Source organism: Felis catus, chromosome A2 (genome assembly GCF_018350175.1).
Source record: "Felis catus isolate Fca126 chromosome A2, F.catus_Fca126_mat1.0, whole genome shotgun sequence".
Classification (NCBI taxonomy): domain Eukaryota; kingdom Metazoa; phylum Chordata; class Mammalia; order Carnivora; family Felidae; genus Felis; species Felis catus.
Genome location: NC_058369.1, coordinates 19,007,521 through 19,025,457, shown reverse-complemented (window position 1 = coordinate 19,025,457; position 17,937 = coordinate 19,007,521). Strand labels below are relative to the sequence as shown.

General features: G+C 39.5%; 1 protein-coding gene across 9 annotated transcripts in view; it reads right to left on the bottom strand.

Annotated features, from left to right (window-relative positions):
* The window catches only part of RBM6 (RNA binding motif protein 6), a 106,909-nt gene that overhangs the window by 57,986 nt on the left and 30,986 nt on the right, over positions 1 to 17,937 (bottom strand). The window lies entirely within an intron of this gene.

The following is a 17,937-nucleotide window of genomic DNA, read 5'->3' as shown; positions in this document are numbered from 1 at the left end:
AAAATTAGAGCAACAGAAAATGTAACTTAAAAAAAAAAAAAAGACCAAACTTGGTGACATGGGTTGGATTCTTTGTCACTTGGATTGAATGGCCTGTGTTTTATTATGATAAGAATAAAACTGACTTCAGACTTGTTAAATACTCCAAGTTCATTATGAAATATGACAATGGTATAGGCTGATTCTTGCTTAGAATTTTAGGAGTTAACCAGGAAGGAAAAAACAAATCTATTAGAAATCTCAGCATCACTTTAGGCTGAGAGAGATTTTCTATTTGATTTCACAGCTTTGACCAACACTAACCCCTGCAACCTCTACCTAAATTTACCAAAAATCAGCCTCCTGTGATTAGTAACTATTTGAAAAAATGAAACTACTCTAAAGAAATGGTATATATATTTACATATGCCCTGTTAACAATGGAAATTGTTTTGTTACTTAATTCCTTTTGAGTGGATTTTCTTGATCAAACTTGGTGAACATCTACAGAAAACACTGGAAATTTTGTAAAGGGCTCTGATTGTTCCTGGGAAACACTGGAGAGTAACAGAAGCAACTAAGGTCCCTTTTATCACCAAATATCTACTGCAAACATTGAAATGCATATCCACAATCAGAAGGGGGTACCCAAGGAATAAGCAGATATATTCTCAAGTGTGGGGATCACCTCTACAAAGCATATCAAAGTTCAGATGTGTGGAAAGCAACTCTCTCTATAGCTGCCAAAATGGACAACACAGCGAACTAACACCAAATGGGAAAGCCTTGAGCTTCTTTTCTGTACTTAAAGAAGTAACTATTGTGGCCCAGAAGGGCACACCACAGAATCTACAGACAGAGAAAGAAAGAAGATTCATGACAACCTTCATACTTTGCTAAAGGACACACAAGACTTTGATACTACACTCACTGGAAAGGGAAAAGATATGTCTGCAAGCAACATTATGAGCATCTTTATACATCAACACTGTAATACTTTATGTTTACAATGTGCTTCAGATTTAATATTAGAATCACAAGCCCAACATTCCATTTCTTTGCCTGAAACTTTAGCTATTACACAGTAACAAAAACTTAAAGTTTAATTATAATGCCTAAAACAAAAAAAAAAAAAGTACCTAATCTTGATCCTAAGCATTTTTTGTGTCTCACAGCTGTATAAGGATTTTTCAGAAACTGCCAAAATGGACAATACTAATACTTACGTAGCACTTGTTGGTGCAAGGCTGCACTCGAAACACTTTACATACACTAATTTAATCCTCACAAGACTACCCTATGAGGTAAGTACTATTAAGTTCATGGGGTTATAGGCATAGGGAAATAGGCAAAGAAATAAGTAATTTGCTTAAAATCACCTCAATGGTAAGTAGCAATATGGGCTCAGAGCCAGGCAGTACAAATTCAAATCGATGCTGTTAACTGCTACACTGAATAGCCTCTCACCTTTTAATAAAATCCAAGAGTGATACAGATAATCTGAATTCTGAATTTTACAGAGCCCAATCACAGAAAGGGTACAGACAGATAAGACCGTGTCTATCGTTAAGAAATACTGAGATCTGGGGGCGCCTGGGTGGCTCAGTCGGTTAAGCGTCCGACTTCAGCTCAGGTCACGATCTCGCAGTCCGTGGGTTCAAGCCCCGCGTCGGGCTCTGGGCTGATGGCTCAGAGCCTGGAGCCTGCTTCCGATTCTGTGTCTCCCTCTCTCTCTGCCCCTCCCCCGTTCATGCTCTGTCTCAAAAATAAATAAACGTTAAAAAAAAAAAAAGAAAGAAAGAAAAAAAGAAATACTGAGATCTGGGTGCTTGAGTGGCTCAGTCAGTTAAGCATCTGACTTCAGCTCAAGTCATGATCTCATTTTGTGAGTTCAAGCCCCCTATCAGGCTCCATGCTGTCAGTGTGGAGCCTGCTTGGGATTCTCTCCTTCTCTCCCCCTCCCTCCCTCCCTCTCTCCCATTCTCTCTCTCTCTCCCTCCCTCCCTCTCTAAAATAAAATAAAATTTGGGTGCTTGGGTGGCTCAGTCAATTAAGTGTCCAACTCTTGATTTCAGCTCAGGTCATGATCTCTCAGTTTATGAATTCGAGTCCCACATCAGGCTCAGCACTGACAGTGTGGAGCCTGCTTGGGATTCTCTCTGTCTCTCTGTCTCTGTCTCTCTCTCGAAAATAAATAAATAAATAAACTTAAAATAACATAAAATGAAATAAAGAAATACTGAAATCAGCATACCAGTTATCCTTACTCTAAAATACCTATAGCAAAACCTTTTGAGTGGGCCTGAGTATGCAAGTTAGAAAGCATTCGCACTCATGGACTGCTATACTGGCTACCAAAAGTCTTCTGCAAAGACAAAAACCTGAAACTCTTGTAATGATGGTTACAAAAATTACAATACAGTAAGACACTTGATATAGGAAACTTAATATAACATATTTTAAAGGTTTCAAAAATGAGGACAGTTATATAAAACGTGTATAGGAAAAAGAACCAGAATTAAACACAATGAAGTTGCATCTAACTCCTAGGTTAGACATAAAGTCCGCATATGAGATGAAAACCATGCATTGTCAAAATCATACTCGAACACCCCAACGTGAAGAACAACATACCATCTCTCAATATAGGTTAAGTCCAACACTGCCAGTTTTTCCTCCAGCGTTGCAACAGATCGCTTTTCTTTTGGTTGACACCAGATGAAGAGGCTGGCTTGCATTTAAGGGCCATAATGTATGAAAAACATATCACTTTAAATAACAGAATCACAGCTAGCACAGTGAATGCTCACACTTAGAGAAACTTGGATACAGAGACCAACTGAAGCCACGACCGAGTCACATCCCACCTCTCATGCTCACTTCATGAGAGGGAAGATGGGGTTGTAGAGAGGGGTTGAGCAAGCACAGGTGAAATTTGAAAATGATGTAATGCAACACAACTGTACATGAACATGATTACAATGGTTGTATTGTTATAGTGGGATAATTGGGGATTTTTTTATAATTCACAGAAAAAGTTCTAGTAGACCTGTTCCACCACAGACCTAAACATTCTGAAAACAACCAACAAACTTTGCATTCAGAATTGCTAGGAACCATTTGGAATCATTAAGATGATAAACTCAGTGTTAACAGTCCCACAAAAAGATTCTTACCTAAAGTGTAAAAAATTCTTTTATTACGTTTTTCTTCTACCACCACATGCTGGAAGAAGCCTGGTGGCCTGATGGGTCTTTGCACTTATTTATAGGACTATTAAAAAGTGTATTTTACTCCATTTTCTATTCCAAATGTGTAGATTTCTAAAAGAAATATGAGTGCTCCTTACAGGTTTGGTTTTTTAGTTTAGTTTTGTTTTTTGGGCAGCTGAGGAGGATGAGAACAGGGAAAGAGAAGGAAATTTATAAAGGCAACATTAAAATTTCAATTCTTGGGGCACCTGGGTGGGTTAGTTGGTTAAGCATCCGACTTCAGCTCAGATCATGATCTCATGGTTTGTGGGTTCGAGCCCTGCATTGGGCTCTGTACTGGCAGCTCAGAGCCTGAAGTCTGCTTCAGATTCTGTGTCTTCCTCTCTCTCAAAAATAAACATTAAAAAATAACTTTTTAATAAAAAAAATAAATAAAATTTCAATTCTTCTTCATATTCACTAATCACGTGGTTGTCTATTCTCCAAAAAAGTACCTGTGATAAAAACTAACCAGGTGCTTAATAAGTGCTTATTAATAAGGTGCTTAAAAAGTACAGAAAACAAAGCCCTGACAAATAATATACAGTATCTTTTAGTCTCTACTCCTAAAAAAGCTGACTCAGAGACACTGACAAAGATGGCCCTCAATTGTTCAAGTCAACTGTAATGTCTATACCAAACCATGCTTTTGTAACAATTACACAGCAATACTTATTTAAGCAAATGAGATGAGCAGCCCTACATTCAAACTAGTCTAGAAAAACTCAACTAACATAAACAATTCTGGCTCAATTCCCCATTAGGAGGACTAAGTGACTTTGATAAAGCCTGGAATATACATACCAACTATGAAATGTAAAAAGAATTTTAAAGGATTTTAAAGGACATAGGCAGCGGGGAATCATGATGAACACTGAGTACAACGTATAGAATTGTTGAATCACTATATTCTACACTTGAATCTATACTGGAATAATAATTAAAAAACAAAAAGAAGACATAGAGGGGCAAAGAGGTTTCTTTATTTTATTGGGTATCTCTGAGGAAAAGAAAACACATTTTTTTTTCTCTAAACAAGGATTATTATTTCTGTGAGAACAAAGCATTATGAATATAAAAAACACCATGACAAATCTTAATAGAGATTCAAGAGGGCTAAAGGTCCTATTTTCGTAATTCCATTTCATTGGGGCTACAGGTTTTTAGAAGTAAAATATTATCAAGTTAGAGATTTTAACAAAAACCAAAACAGAACTGATCCAGGTATTTGAATTCCTATCAATGGGAATAATATACCAAAAGAGGCCGGTGTGCAAGATTTCTAAGAGGTACTTTGCCCTGCTAAACCCTCAGGTGAATATGCACCTGCAGCTTGCATTATAAAAATTAGGAAAATATCTGATTTATATGTCAACCTATCATGTGGGAAGAATAGAATTGGACCCAGGAGGGGCCCCTGGGTGGCTTGGTAGGTTAAGCGTCTAACTCTGGATTTTGGCTCAGGTCACGATCTCCTGTTCCTGAGATCAAGCCCCGCCTCAGGTTCTGTGCTGAGCAAGGAGGCTGCTTGGGATTCTCTCCACCCCCCCCCCCCCCCGCCGTCTCTGTCCCTCCCCCAATCATGTTCTTTCAAAATAAACAAACATTAAAAAAAAAAAAAAAAAAAAAAAAAAGAACTGGACCTATGAAATTCATTACATTGACATCTTATAAGCACTTTCAATCCTCTCCCCCTCAACTATGCACATAAGGGTTGCTGGTTTCTAACAGAAAAAGATGAAACAAGGAAGATACCCACTCATGATTACTTGCTAAATTTTTTAAAACTGCATATGGTTCTATTTTATTTAGTGCTCCATCCGTGCCAACTGATTATAAAAGAAAAAAAAATGGGGGTGGGTTTCATTTTCAAGTAGTTTTCAAAGTTCAAAATTAATCTTAGGGTCACTTCATCCTTATGATGGTTCTCTGGCCCCGGGATACCATTTGTTAGGAAATTCTCACCCTTATTTAATTCATTTCAATTCCAATGACATTAATAATGCTATGTAAGCATGGAGGAAGAGGAGGGTCCTTGCCCTCAGAGAGTCTGGTCTAAAGGAAGACTTATAAAACAGACAGGCATAGACTACCTCAAGATGCTATATAAGTCAGAAAAGGAAACAATTATTATTTTTTATTGAGACAGAATTACATAACATTGTGTTGGTTTTAGGTACACAACATAATGGTTCAATATATGTGTATACTGCAAAATGATTACTACAATAAGTTTATAATTAATACCCATCACCACATACAGTTACCAATTTTTTTTTCTTGAGAACTTTTAAGATCTATTCTCTTAGCAACTTTCAAATATACAAAACAGTACTGTTAACTACAGTCATCATGATATACATTACATCCTCAGGACTTACTTATCTGGGCACAATTTTTTTTTTTTAACTTTATTTATTTACGTAATCTCTACACTCAATATGGGGCTAAAACTCAAAATCCCAAGATCAAGAGTCACATGCTCTTCCAACTGAGCCAGCCAGGAGCCCCTGGGAACAATTATTCTTTACAAAGCCAATGATCTAGTTCAATTTTTGTTCACTTGAAAACAAACAATCTACAGAGCGAACAGCTGGAGTAAAAGAGGAACCTCTGCAGATCTACTTTTTTCCCCAGCCAGTAACACTCTATCCTGGCAGGAAAGATCGTGTAAGTGTGGCTAAAGGATCACTGAAGAGAGGAGCAGCACCACTGAATGCTGTAGCAAACTGCCCATGTAGAGATAATCCCAGAACAAGAGAAGTCCCAGATTAGGGGTGACGTCTTTTCATTCCTACATCCCCAACACTAGCATAATACCTGGTACATGGTGCTGCTCAGTCAACACCACATCAATTGTAATGAGTATCTTCACTGGAGCAAGACACAAGAAAAGTAACTTCTACAGTGTGTATATATGCAGAAGCTAACTCACCACAAGCTCCCAGTCAAGCCACTTCTCTCTGGGCTTGGGTTATCCATACACCAAGTTGCAATGATGGTAACTTCTTTGCAGAGTGGTTTCAGGAGTGCATTTCAGTACCCCTGTGCTTCTATTACAAAGCATTAGGGGGACGCCGGGGTGGCTCAGTTGGTTAAGTGTCTGACCTCAGCTCAGGTCATGAGCTCACAGTTCATGGGTTTGAGCCCCACATGGGGCTCTGTGCTGACAGCTCAGAGCCTGGAGCCTGCTTCAAATTCTGTCTCCCTCTCTGCCCCTTCCCTGCTCGCACTCGGTGTGTCTCTCTCTCTCTCTCTCTCTCTCTCTCTCTCTCTCTCTCTCTCAAAAATAAACAAACATTAAAAAAATTAAAAAAGAAAAATAAAGAACAAAGCATTATTAGAGACTAAAGATCAAACAGTACCTGTGTTGCTGTTCCTCATATGTGCCCCAATATTAACATTTTAGCACTGATTTCTAGTTGATGCTAAGAATATACCTGCTTCTCCCACAGATCACAAAGCTGTTTTCATTTCAAGTGGGAGGAAAATATGTCCCAATCAGCTTTTTTCCCATTGCCTTGGCCCTAGTGCCAAATTAGAGGACAACTCAACACTGTTCTAATGGGCTCTGGGAAGTTCCACAAAGATAATGGCTTCTGAGCTAGAAGTTGCTCAAATTAACAGATCACACGGGCCCAGCCTCTCACCTATTCCAGAAGTAAAATAGCATCCAGAGAAGGGTCAAACAACTGGCATTCTGTGAGACTCACATTTTGACCAGATCATAAGCCTAGGTCACCTATGCCTTATAACAGAAAACTGATGCCCAACTAAATTTACTGGATACCAGCCAGATCCACCTTTGAGAGCCCCATCTGTGGTAATATAGAAAGATATTGGGTCTCTGTTCCAGTTTCCTGGCATGGAGTTTCTAAAACCCTTGGAATTTTCTGAGTAATAGGGTGATATGATGTCTTTTGTTCTAATGAGGTGACTCTTGGCAGGCTCCTAGACAGCATCAGGATGGGGCCTGGTGATCAAACTGTCCAAGCTTTGATTACAAGCTTGGAACCTTTGGGGGCGCCTGGGTGGTTCAGTTGGTTGAGTGTCCAACTTTGGTGCAGGTCATGACCTTGCAGTTTGTGGGTTCAAGCCCTGCATCAGGCTCACTGCTGTCAGCGGGGAGCCTGCTGCAGATCCTCTGTTCCCCCTCTCTTTCTGCCCCTCCCCCCACCCACACTCTCTCAAAAATAAATAAACAAATAAATAAATAAAAGCAAGCTTAGAACTTTTGGCCTCACCACTCCCACCCCTCAATTTGTAGGGAGGGGAAAGGAGCTGGAATTTAAGCTAATCACCAGCAGGTCAAAGATTTAAACAATGCCTGCATAATGGAACCTCCATAAAAACCCCTCAATGGTAAGATCTGGAAAGTTTCCAGGTAAGTGAAAGCATCCACATGCATCTGTGTACAATTGTCTCTACTTTTTGTCTGATCACTTCCTGTAACATCCATGCAGAGTCCTATTTTATTTTACCTCCTCTGAAAATTAGGGAAGGTTGTTAACAATTATTTACTGACCTCTCTGACCAATAATTACCTCCAAACATTCATTTAGGTGTTATTCTTTTTTATATATTTTTTAACGTTTTTATTTATTTTTGAAGGAGAGAGAGAGAGAGAGACAGAGCATGAGCAGGGGAGGAGCAGAGAGAGGGAGACACAGAATCCGAAGCAGGCTCCAGGCTCCGAGCTGTCAGTACAGAGCCCAATGTGGGGATCAAACTCACGAACCACGAGATCATGACCTGAGCCGAAGTTGAACGCTTAACTGACTGAGCCACCCAGGCACCCCTAGGTGTTACTCTTTTTTAAAGCCTATTGCCTCTAAAAGTCCTATGTTTGCCATCCTCTAACAACTTTAGGATTAAAATAACTGAACATTTTTTCATCAAGTTACCCAGAGTAGTAAACTTCAAACTTAAAGCCAAAAGAACCCATGATGCATGAGAACTCCCAGATTCCTTTGATTGATTATCCCAGATCCCTTAATTGATTTACAAGATTCTGTGGCCTAGTCAGAAGAGGAATACAGAACACTCATCCCATATACCCATTTTCCACAGAAACTGAAGTCTCTAAAGTCAAAGATTACAATACTCATGACGGCCAGCATATCCTCTGCACCACAACATGCTATAGGTATTACTTGGATAAATAAATCAATAAACAATAACACTGAACACTGTCCAGTATTTTCAAAGGTAGAGCCATATACTAACCAGAATGGCACAGAGGCGCCTGGCTGGCTCATTCAGTAGTGTGTGACTCTTGATTAAAAAGGGGGTGGCTCTCTGCTGGGTGTCTGACTCTTGATTTCAGCTCAGATCAAGCCCTGCATCAGCATCTGCACAGAGTGTGGAGCCTGCTTAAGATTCTCTCTCTCTCCCTCTGCCCCTCCCCTGCTTGCACTCACTCTTGGTAGGTAACACCAAAGAATGAATCATAAGCTTTTCTAGGTTATAGGGTGTTGTTTTATTTAAAAAAAAAAATTTTTTTTTTAAGTTTATTTATTTTTGAGACAGAGAGAGACAGAGCATGAACGGGGGAGGGTTAGAGAGAGAGGGAGACACAGAATCGGAAGCAGGCTCCAGGCTCTGAGCCATCAGCCCAGAGCCCAACGCGGGGCTCGAACTCACGGACCGTGAGATCGTGACCTGAGCTGAAGTCGGACGCTGAACCGACTGAGCCACCCAGGCACCCCAATTTTTAAATGATTAAAAAAAGAGAGGGAGATGAAAATATAACATTTTCTTTTTTTTCAACTTTTTTTTTTTTTTTTTTTTGGGACAGAGAGAGACAGAGCATGAACGGGGGAGGGGCAGAGAGAGAGGGAGACACAGAATCGGAAACAGGCTCCAGGCTCCGAGCCATCAGCCCAGAGCCCGACGCGGGGCTCGAACTCACGGACCGCGAGATCGTGACCTGGCTGAAGTCGGACGCTTAACCAACTGCGCCACCCAGGCGCCCCTATAACAACATTTTCTAAGCACAGCATAATGAACTGAACTGAGACTAGGAACAATTAATTATGAACTCTACAAGTACCAGTCAGTAGGCCATTAACATCTGTGCTGAAACTTGGTAAATATTCTATATACTCATGAAAATGCTTTTAAGAAATCAATCTTTATATGACTTGTCAACTGATTTTTAAGAAGGTTTAGCTTCTAAAACTGAGATGTAATTCATACCATAAAATACAACCTTTTAAAGTATACAATTCAGGGGCTCCCTGGACAGCTTAATTGGTGGAGCATGCAACTCTTGGTCTCGAGGCTGTGGGTTCAAGCCCCGCATTGGCTGTCGAGATTACTTAAAAATAAAATCTTAAAGGGGCACCTGGGTGGCTCAGTCGGTTGAGTATCCGACTTCGGCTCGGGTCATGATCTCACAGTCCGTGGGTTCGAGCCCCACTTTGGGCTCTGTGCTGGCAGCTCGGAGACTGGAGCCTGCTTCAGATTCTGTGTCTCCTCCTCTCTGCCCCTCCCATGCTCATGCTCTGTTTCTGTCTCTCAATAATAAATAAATGTTAAAATTTTTAAAATAGTAAAAATAAAACAAGGGTGCCTGGGTAGCTCAGTCAGTTAAGCATCTGACTTCAGCTCAGGTCATGATCTCATAGTTCCTGAATTTAAGCCCCACCTCCGGCTCTTCGCTGACAGTGTGGAGTCTGCTTGGGATTCTCTCTCTGCCTCTCCCCCACTGGCACACTCTGCCTGAAAATAAATAAACTTAAAATAAAGTGTACAATTCAGTGGTATGTATATTCAGAAAGTAGTGCCACTATGTAATTCCAAGAAAGCTTACGTGTAAATTAGAAGTGAAAAAATAAGAAACATGGAAGCAGGTAAATACTGCTTTAATTTACATTCTGAGGGTAGAGAATTTAAGCTAGGAAAGGTGAACACAGAAGAGATGTTCTTGTGCAAGGGGAAAGTTAAAGGAAGAAGCCAATATATATATTTTTAATTTTATATGCACAGAGCCTGACACAGGGCTCGAACTCCAGAACCGCAAGATCACGACCTGAGCCAAAGTCGGATGCTCAACAGATTAAGCCACCCAGGTGCCCCACCAATGTACTTTTATACCCTGTAAACAGTTTGTATGGATGGCCTCTATCTTCTGCCTATTGAAGGTAACTGTATAAATGACTTTTCCTACCTGGACTGAAGCTGGGAGTCAACCAGGCTGCTGCGCTATTCAGGCTGATTAATGACCCTTTTATTCTTGCTACTCCAGCAGAAGAAACTCTTCCATGAGTTTCTACTAACCAACCAAAGGCACAGGAAGTGCTATCTCTCATATGACAGGTAACCCCCTCAAATGAGGGTAAGGGTCACAAACCACCCACGCTCTCTAACAGAACCTTCCATTCAGTCTTTAGGGCAGGAAACTTAAAAAAATGAAGGCAGGGCAACCTGGGTGGCTCAGTCAATTGAGTGTCCAACTCTCGATTTCAGCTCAGGTCATGATCCCAGGGTCAAGGAATTGAGCCCCACGTGTCTCCATGCTGAGCGTGGAGCCTGGTTAAGATTCTCTCTCTGAGGGCACCTGGGTGGCTCAGTTGATTAAGCATCTGTCTCTTGGTTTTGGCTCAAGTCATGATCTCACGGTTCATGAGTTCAAGCCTCACATCGAGCTCTGCACTGACAGCACAGAGTCTGCTTAGGATTCTCTCTCTTCCTCTCTCTCTCTGCCCCTCCCCTGTTCGCGCTGTCTCTCAAAATAAATTTAAAAAACTCAACAAAAAAAAAGAAATCCTCTCTCTCCTCCTCTCACACATTCTCTCTCCCTCAAATAAAAATAAGGCAAATCCCAGGTAATTCCAAACAAGACTAAAATTAATTCTAGTTGCATTCACCTCTCCCCACACTTACCTGACCCCTCCAGCATCACATGGGATTCTCCTCTAGGTGTGTTGTCTGCACTTGGCCACAGGGTCTATCGACTACCTCCACAAGACTCATCCAGCCCTAAAAGGTGTCCCTTGGCTTCCTAGGCATTCCTGTTTTTAAAGATCTGCCACCTTTGCCTAAGGCTTCTCAGTAAACATCTTTCCCAAATGTGGAACCAAACCTAATTAAGATTCCTGGTTGAAAACAACACCTTCTTCAGTTTCACAAATTGACAAGTAAATGTGATATTTTCCAATTAGCCTATGGTATTTCCTTAAAAACTAAAACTATTTACTTGTCTATTCTATAAATGCCAAAAATAATGTAAAAAAATGTTCATTTGCACTTTCCAACTCACTTTTTCTAAATGATGTTAAGCTATTGCGTCTTTAGGTACCCCATTTGAATTACCATAAACTATACATGTTTTGTATCAGTGTCAATTCATTTCATAATGGACTTCTGCCCCTGAAGTGACAGATTGTCTCTGGGTTTTTCTTTTCTTAAAACTTCTATTTTATCAACATGGTCATAATGGGGTGCCTGGGTGGCGCAGTCGGTTAAGCGTCCGACTTCAGCCAGGTCACGATCTCGCGGTCCGTGAGTTCGAGCCCAGCGTCGGGCTCTGGGCTGATGGCTCGGAGCCTGGAGCCTGTTTCCGATTCTGTGTCTCCCTCTCTCTCTGCCCCTCCCCCGTTCATGCTCTGTCTCTCTCTGTCGCAAAAATAAATAAACGTTGAAAAAAAAATTAAAAAAAAAAAAAAAACTCAAACCATTTTAGGGGCGCCTGGGTGGCTCAGTCAGTTAAGCGTCCGACTTCAGTTTAGGTTTAGGTTGTGATCTCACAGATCTTGAAATCGAGCCCTGCATCGGGCTTTATGCTGACAGCTCAGAGCCTGGAGCCTGCTTAGATTCTGTGTCTCCCTCTCTCTCCACCCCAGCCCTGCTTGCGCTCTGTCTCTCTCTTGTCTCTCAAAAATGAATAAATGTTAAAAAAAAAAAAAAAAGAACAAAAACCCTCAAACCGTTTCAATTGTGCAAAATGAAAGGACAGGATATGAGCCTGTTACAGAAATTGGACCCATTCATTATATGAATGAACACTGAAAGATTCAAAGCAAGATACTCCTTCTTCCTAACACCACTTCCATCAGCCTTCTATCTTTGCTATACTGATTAATAAAACAGTACTACAATAATTCTATTGTGCCTGGCTGGCTCAGTCAGAAGAGCGTGTGACTCTTGGTCTCAGGGTCATGAATTCGAGCCCCACATTGGGTGTAGAGATTACATAAATAAATAAATAACAATTTTTAAATAATAATTCTGTAACACTTCAGTGAATTGAAGAATTCACTTCTATGAAGAAATGAATTACTTTCTATGTCTCAAACATAGAAACATTGGGAAACATAATCCAAAAACTATGTCATCTGTTGCTTAAATAATACAAATTCCTTTGGAAAAAGTATCACAGCAAGTTTGTATATAATATAGTATGTAGTAAGTCCATCTAAAAACCAAGAGCAATTCTCTCTATATTCATAGGTCACAGAAACACTTTGAGAATGAGAACATCTACAACCATTCCAAGATCTCTGGAGGAGATATGCTACATAAACAGAAAGTACAATTAAGGTCATAAAACAGCATCAACCCTACTCTAGCTCCCACCCCAGCTCAGTACAGCAGAACTGGCATGAGGCAGACAAGGCAAGTGTTTGCCATAGGCTCCAAAAGCACAAAAGCATTAGTCTTTTTGACTTAAAGAAAGTGTACCTGCTTACTAAGTCTCTTTTAAATAGTGCCAAAAAGTTCTAGAATAAAGAATATAAACATAGTCAATCTAATGCAGTGGTTCTCACAATTCAGGGCACATCAAAATCAAGTGGAACACCTGTTAAAGCAGAGATAGCTGGGCCTCACCCCCAGTTTATCATCTGGCAGGTCTAAAGTGAGGCCTGAGAATTTGTATTTCAACAAGGTCTGAAGTAGTGCTGACACTGCTGGTCCAGCACCCACTCGGAGAACCACTGCTCTATTGTTCACAGAAGCTGTTCGCTGTAGTCTTTATCTTGCAAGATTTCTAATCATTTAACAATAAAATATATCAGTTGCATGTCGGTTTTTAAAATTTTTTAACGTTTTATTTTTGAGAGAGACAGAATATGAGTGAGGGGAGGGGTAGAGAGAGAGGAAGACAAAGAATCCAAAGCAGGCTCCAGGATCTGAGCTGTCAGCACAGAGCCTGACAGGGGGCTCAAAATCTCGAACTGTGAGATCATGACCTGAGCCGAAGTAGGATGCTTAATTGACTAAGCCACCCAAGGCACCCCAGTTGCATATCAGTTTTTCAACTTTTTACTGAAAATAATTTCCAAGTTACAAAAAAGTTGCAAGAATAATAGCACAAACACATGCATACACCTGTTACCCAAACTCAGCTACTGACATATCCTGTTGTGTCTATTTAATCATTATTCTCTTCCTCCCTTCTCCATATGCATATTTTTCCCTAAACCACATGAGAGAAAAAAGTATACACCATGGTCCTTCACTCCTAAAAACTTCAGCGAGTTATTTCTTAATAAGGATATTCTCTTATTACTCTTATTTAAATTCTCTTAGATACAGTAGTTAACCAATTTCGGTGAATTTAACATTGATACACTACCACAACCTATATACAGAACAGTTCCATTGTGCCCCAAAATTGCCATGTTTCTACTTTCCAAATCCTCCCCCAACACCCTGGCAACCACGATTTTCTATTCCTATCATTTTGCTTTTATCCAGAATGTCACAGAAATAGAATCATATTGTATACAGTCTTTTTAAAAATTAGATCAAATACATATAACATAATATTTACCATTTAACCATTTTAAAGTATGCGATTCAGTGGTATTAAGTACATTCACGTTATATAACCATCCCCACTATCTATTTTCAGAACATTTTTATCACCCCAAAAGGAAACCTTATACCCATTAAGCAGTCACTCTCCATTTCCCCTCCTCCAGCCCTTGGTAACAACTAAATTACCCACTCTGCTTTCTTTTTCTACAGATATGTCTATTTTGGATATAAATGGGATCATATCAGGGGTGCCTGGGTGGCTCAGTCGGTTAGGCCTCCGGCTCTTGATTTAGACTCAGGCCATGATCTCACGGTTTGTGGGATTGAGCTCCACATCATGTTCTGCACTGACAGTGCCAAGCTTGCTTGGCATGCTCTCTCTCCCTCTCTCTGGCCCTTCCCCGCTCCTGTGTGCTCTCTCTCAAAATAAATAAACACTTTAAAAAACGGGATCATGTGATAGTATGTGCTCTTTTGTGCCCAGCTTCTTTCACTCAGCACAATATTTTCAAGATTCATCCAAGTTATAGCATGTATCAGTATTTCATTCCTTTTTATGCAGCATGTAGCCTTTGGAATCCGATTTCTTTTACTTAGTATAATACCTGAAATTCATCCATTTTTAATGTTGAATAGTATTCCATTGTATGTACATACCAAAGTTTATTCATCCAGTCACCAAAACACATGTCACTCCTGATACTTTTTCCAGGAGTGTAATGTTACTCAAGGTAATTTACAACTAATGGGGTTATAACATATTTACAAATGGCAAAAAACCTCAGATATACACAACATTATGTAGGTTCACAATTCGTATCTGCAATTCTAAAAGCCCAAAATCTCTTAAATATCAAGGTTTTTGGTAAATTTTCAGGTCATGTGAAGTCATTTGGAAACAAATCCTGACCAGAACTATACTGAGTCCTTTACTGTCTTTAGTCAGTCCCCTTAGTGAGAATATTCATATATTTTGAAGTATTAGTATGCTTGATATACATCCCACTGGGGGATAGAATTCATATATGATCTACGTACCACATTATCTTTCTATATTCAGAAAAAGTTATAATTTTGACTTTTGATCCCACAGATTTTGGATAAAACTTGTAGCCCTGTACTTACACAGCTCTAAATGAAACAAAAGTTAAATTGATAATTACTAAAGTCAGTGAGCAGGCATTAATCTTTTTTTCTGTTACAGACTGCCCCCCCGCCCCCGCCCCATTACACCAGTGAAAAGGACCAACTCTACCCTACAGTCCCCTTATGAGCAATGTCCATCCCACAAGATCATTGCAGGTTATCACACAACCTAAAAAAACTAACTGCCATTCATAAAAGTCACCTTTTCTGCTAAAATACACATACAGTCTTTTAACAAGCAACTGTTAAAGTTCTTAAAACATCTGATTGCTCCAAGGCATATTCTTCAGCAGATATAAGACTGCATTGCTATGGAACCTAAATGACCCTTTACTGTTGATCACCTGAGAGGAGATCATAGCTGCTCTCTATATACTTCACAGATACTCACTCATTCCATGCATACTGAGAACGCATCAGTGCCAGACACAGTGGGCAAGTGTAACAGGAGGGAACAAGACAGACAAGGCTCCTGCTGTCATGGAACTTTCTAGTGGGAGGAATAAGACACACAAAACCACTGGAAAATAAAAGTGATAGATCCTATGACAACAAACCAGGATATGATGAAAATAACTAAGGAGTGATTTTGGAGTAGACAGTGAGGCAAGCCCCTGAGAGGTGAAACTGAAGCCATGAACTAAATCCCAGAAGACAAGTGAGGATCAGAGGGGAGAACAGTGCAAGGGCCCTGACAGAGAAAGAAGTCTGTATTTGGTCAAGCCTAGAGAAAGGCTGTGTGGCTAGAGCATAATAAGAAAGGTGGAGAGCAGTACGGGATGAGGTCAAACAGCTAAGGGCCAGCTCATGCAGGATTCTATAAGTCAGAACAAGGAGTTGCAAATTTCTTGCAAGTGAGATGGAAAACCTTTAGACGATTTCTGGCATGGTAATAACATGATCTGACAGGTATTTTCAAAATTTCATTCTACTTGCCATGAAGAAGTGGATAACATGGGACTAATAATCCAATTACCTCATTTAAAAAAAAAAAAGAACCATGTATCTACTTTTAATACATCATTACTTCATATAATAAAATGCCAAGAAGAGAGTGTATTTCCTGAAAGGTGACTTTTTTTAACCACTGTCTTAAATCATTTTACATGAGTATTAATTAATGTCTTACATCTGCCAATTATTACTCTAACAGCTACTACAGTAAGCAAATTTAAGAACTTCTATAGATCTTATACATTAATATAAGCATTACTCTGCTAACAAATCTGACAATATATAAATTCAGTCAGTACTAAAGAAATGAAGAGTTTAAATTGCTATTTAAACATCAAGACATCTCCTTTCCAAATATACCAATGCTTAACGAAAACACAATTAAGGAAACAAGACCAAAGCTGAGGTTACTGCTGTCAGTTGAAAAATAACTGCAGCCTATAAATTCTTTTAGTTCCTAAAGATAATAGTGAATGAATAAAGTGTGTATGAGACATGCGCATGCGCACACACACACAAAGACGTGAATGTGTGAATGTGTAAGAACATAACTACTCTTCTGTCTCCACAAATTCAGAATTGATGCTTTTAAAAAAAAAAAATAATTAGCTTTCTAAAAAATAATGTTTCTGAGTTTATTCTCAATTTACAGACCAACTATTTCTAGACATGACACAAATATCAAATTATTTCAAGCACAAAAATTTATTTTTATGGATAGTTTCCCTCTGCGGAACCAAACTGAAAAAGCAGCTACCTAGTTAACATGAAAAATTTATTGCATGTAAATTGTTTAGAAGTAAACTATAGGGGCGCCTGGGTGGCGCAGTCAGTTAAGCGTCCGACTTCAGCCAGGTCACGATCTCGCGGTCCGTGAGTTCGAGCCCCGCGTCAGGCTCTGGGCTGATGGCTCAGAGCCTGGAGCCTGTTTCCGATTCTGTGTCTCCCTCTCTCTCTGCCCCTCCCCCGTTCATGCTCTGTCTCTCTCTGTCCCAAAAATAAATAAACGTTGAAAAAAAAAAAAAAAAAAAAGGTAAACTATATCCTCAAAACACAGCATACTCTTTCTTGAAGAGTTCTTAAATTTGGATTACTAAAATTCTGTAAATAGATTAATGGTCTACTTTCTTCAATTGAAAATTCTGCAAAAGACATCACTTAAAGATTACTTTCATATTTAAATCATTTCATATTATGTAACCTAAAAATATCAGTCGATACCTTGAATGCCTAACATTTCACTTCCACTTTTTCTGTAATGTATTAAGATTTGAAGGAACTGACCAAACTTGGCACTCTAAGACACTAGGAGGATATTATGAAAAGTTTAATCTGCAGTTCAGACCACAGAGCAGAGGTCAAAGAGAAAGCTCTTCTGGATCTATCCATGAATTTCAACAAAACAGCTGTTGCAGGACTTCATTCTCAGAGCAAGACTGAAAATTCAAGAAACCACTAATTTGTACAATTTCTCTGGAAAGTTGTAAATGTCATGCTGAAGCAATGAAATATAAATTTTTAAATACAGTAAGTTTATTAAATCCTATGGGCTCATACATAAAAACACCACCACCATGAAGAACATAAATAGCAAGTTTAATGATTATATAAAATATATTCAGGGGTAAATGCTACAACACTCACTTTAGATCTCATAGGCACCCAGAAGAACTGGAACAATGCATCCTCATCGCCCATGTGTGGACAAACAGCCACAAAGAACCACAGCTAAGACTAAAGCTGGCTGTTATTTGAAGACATCAACAGGAGGCTTCTGGAAATCTTAACTGTGGTTTCTTAAAAAAATTTTGAGTAGCACATGATGCAGAGATCTGACAAATAC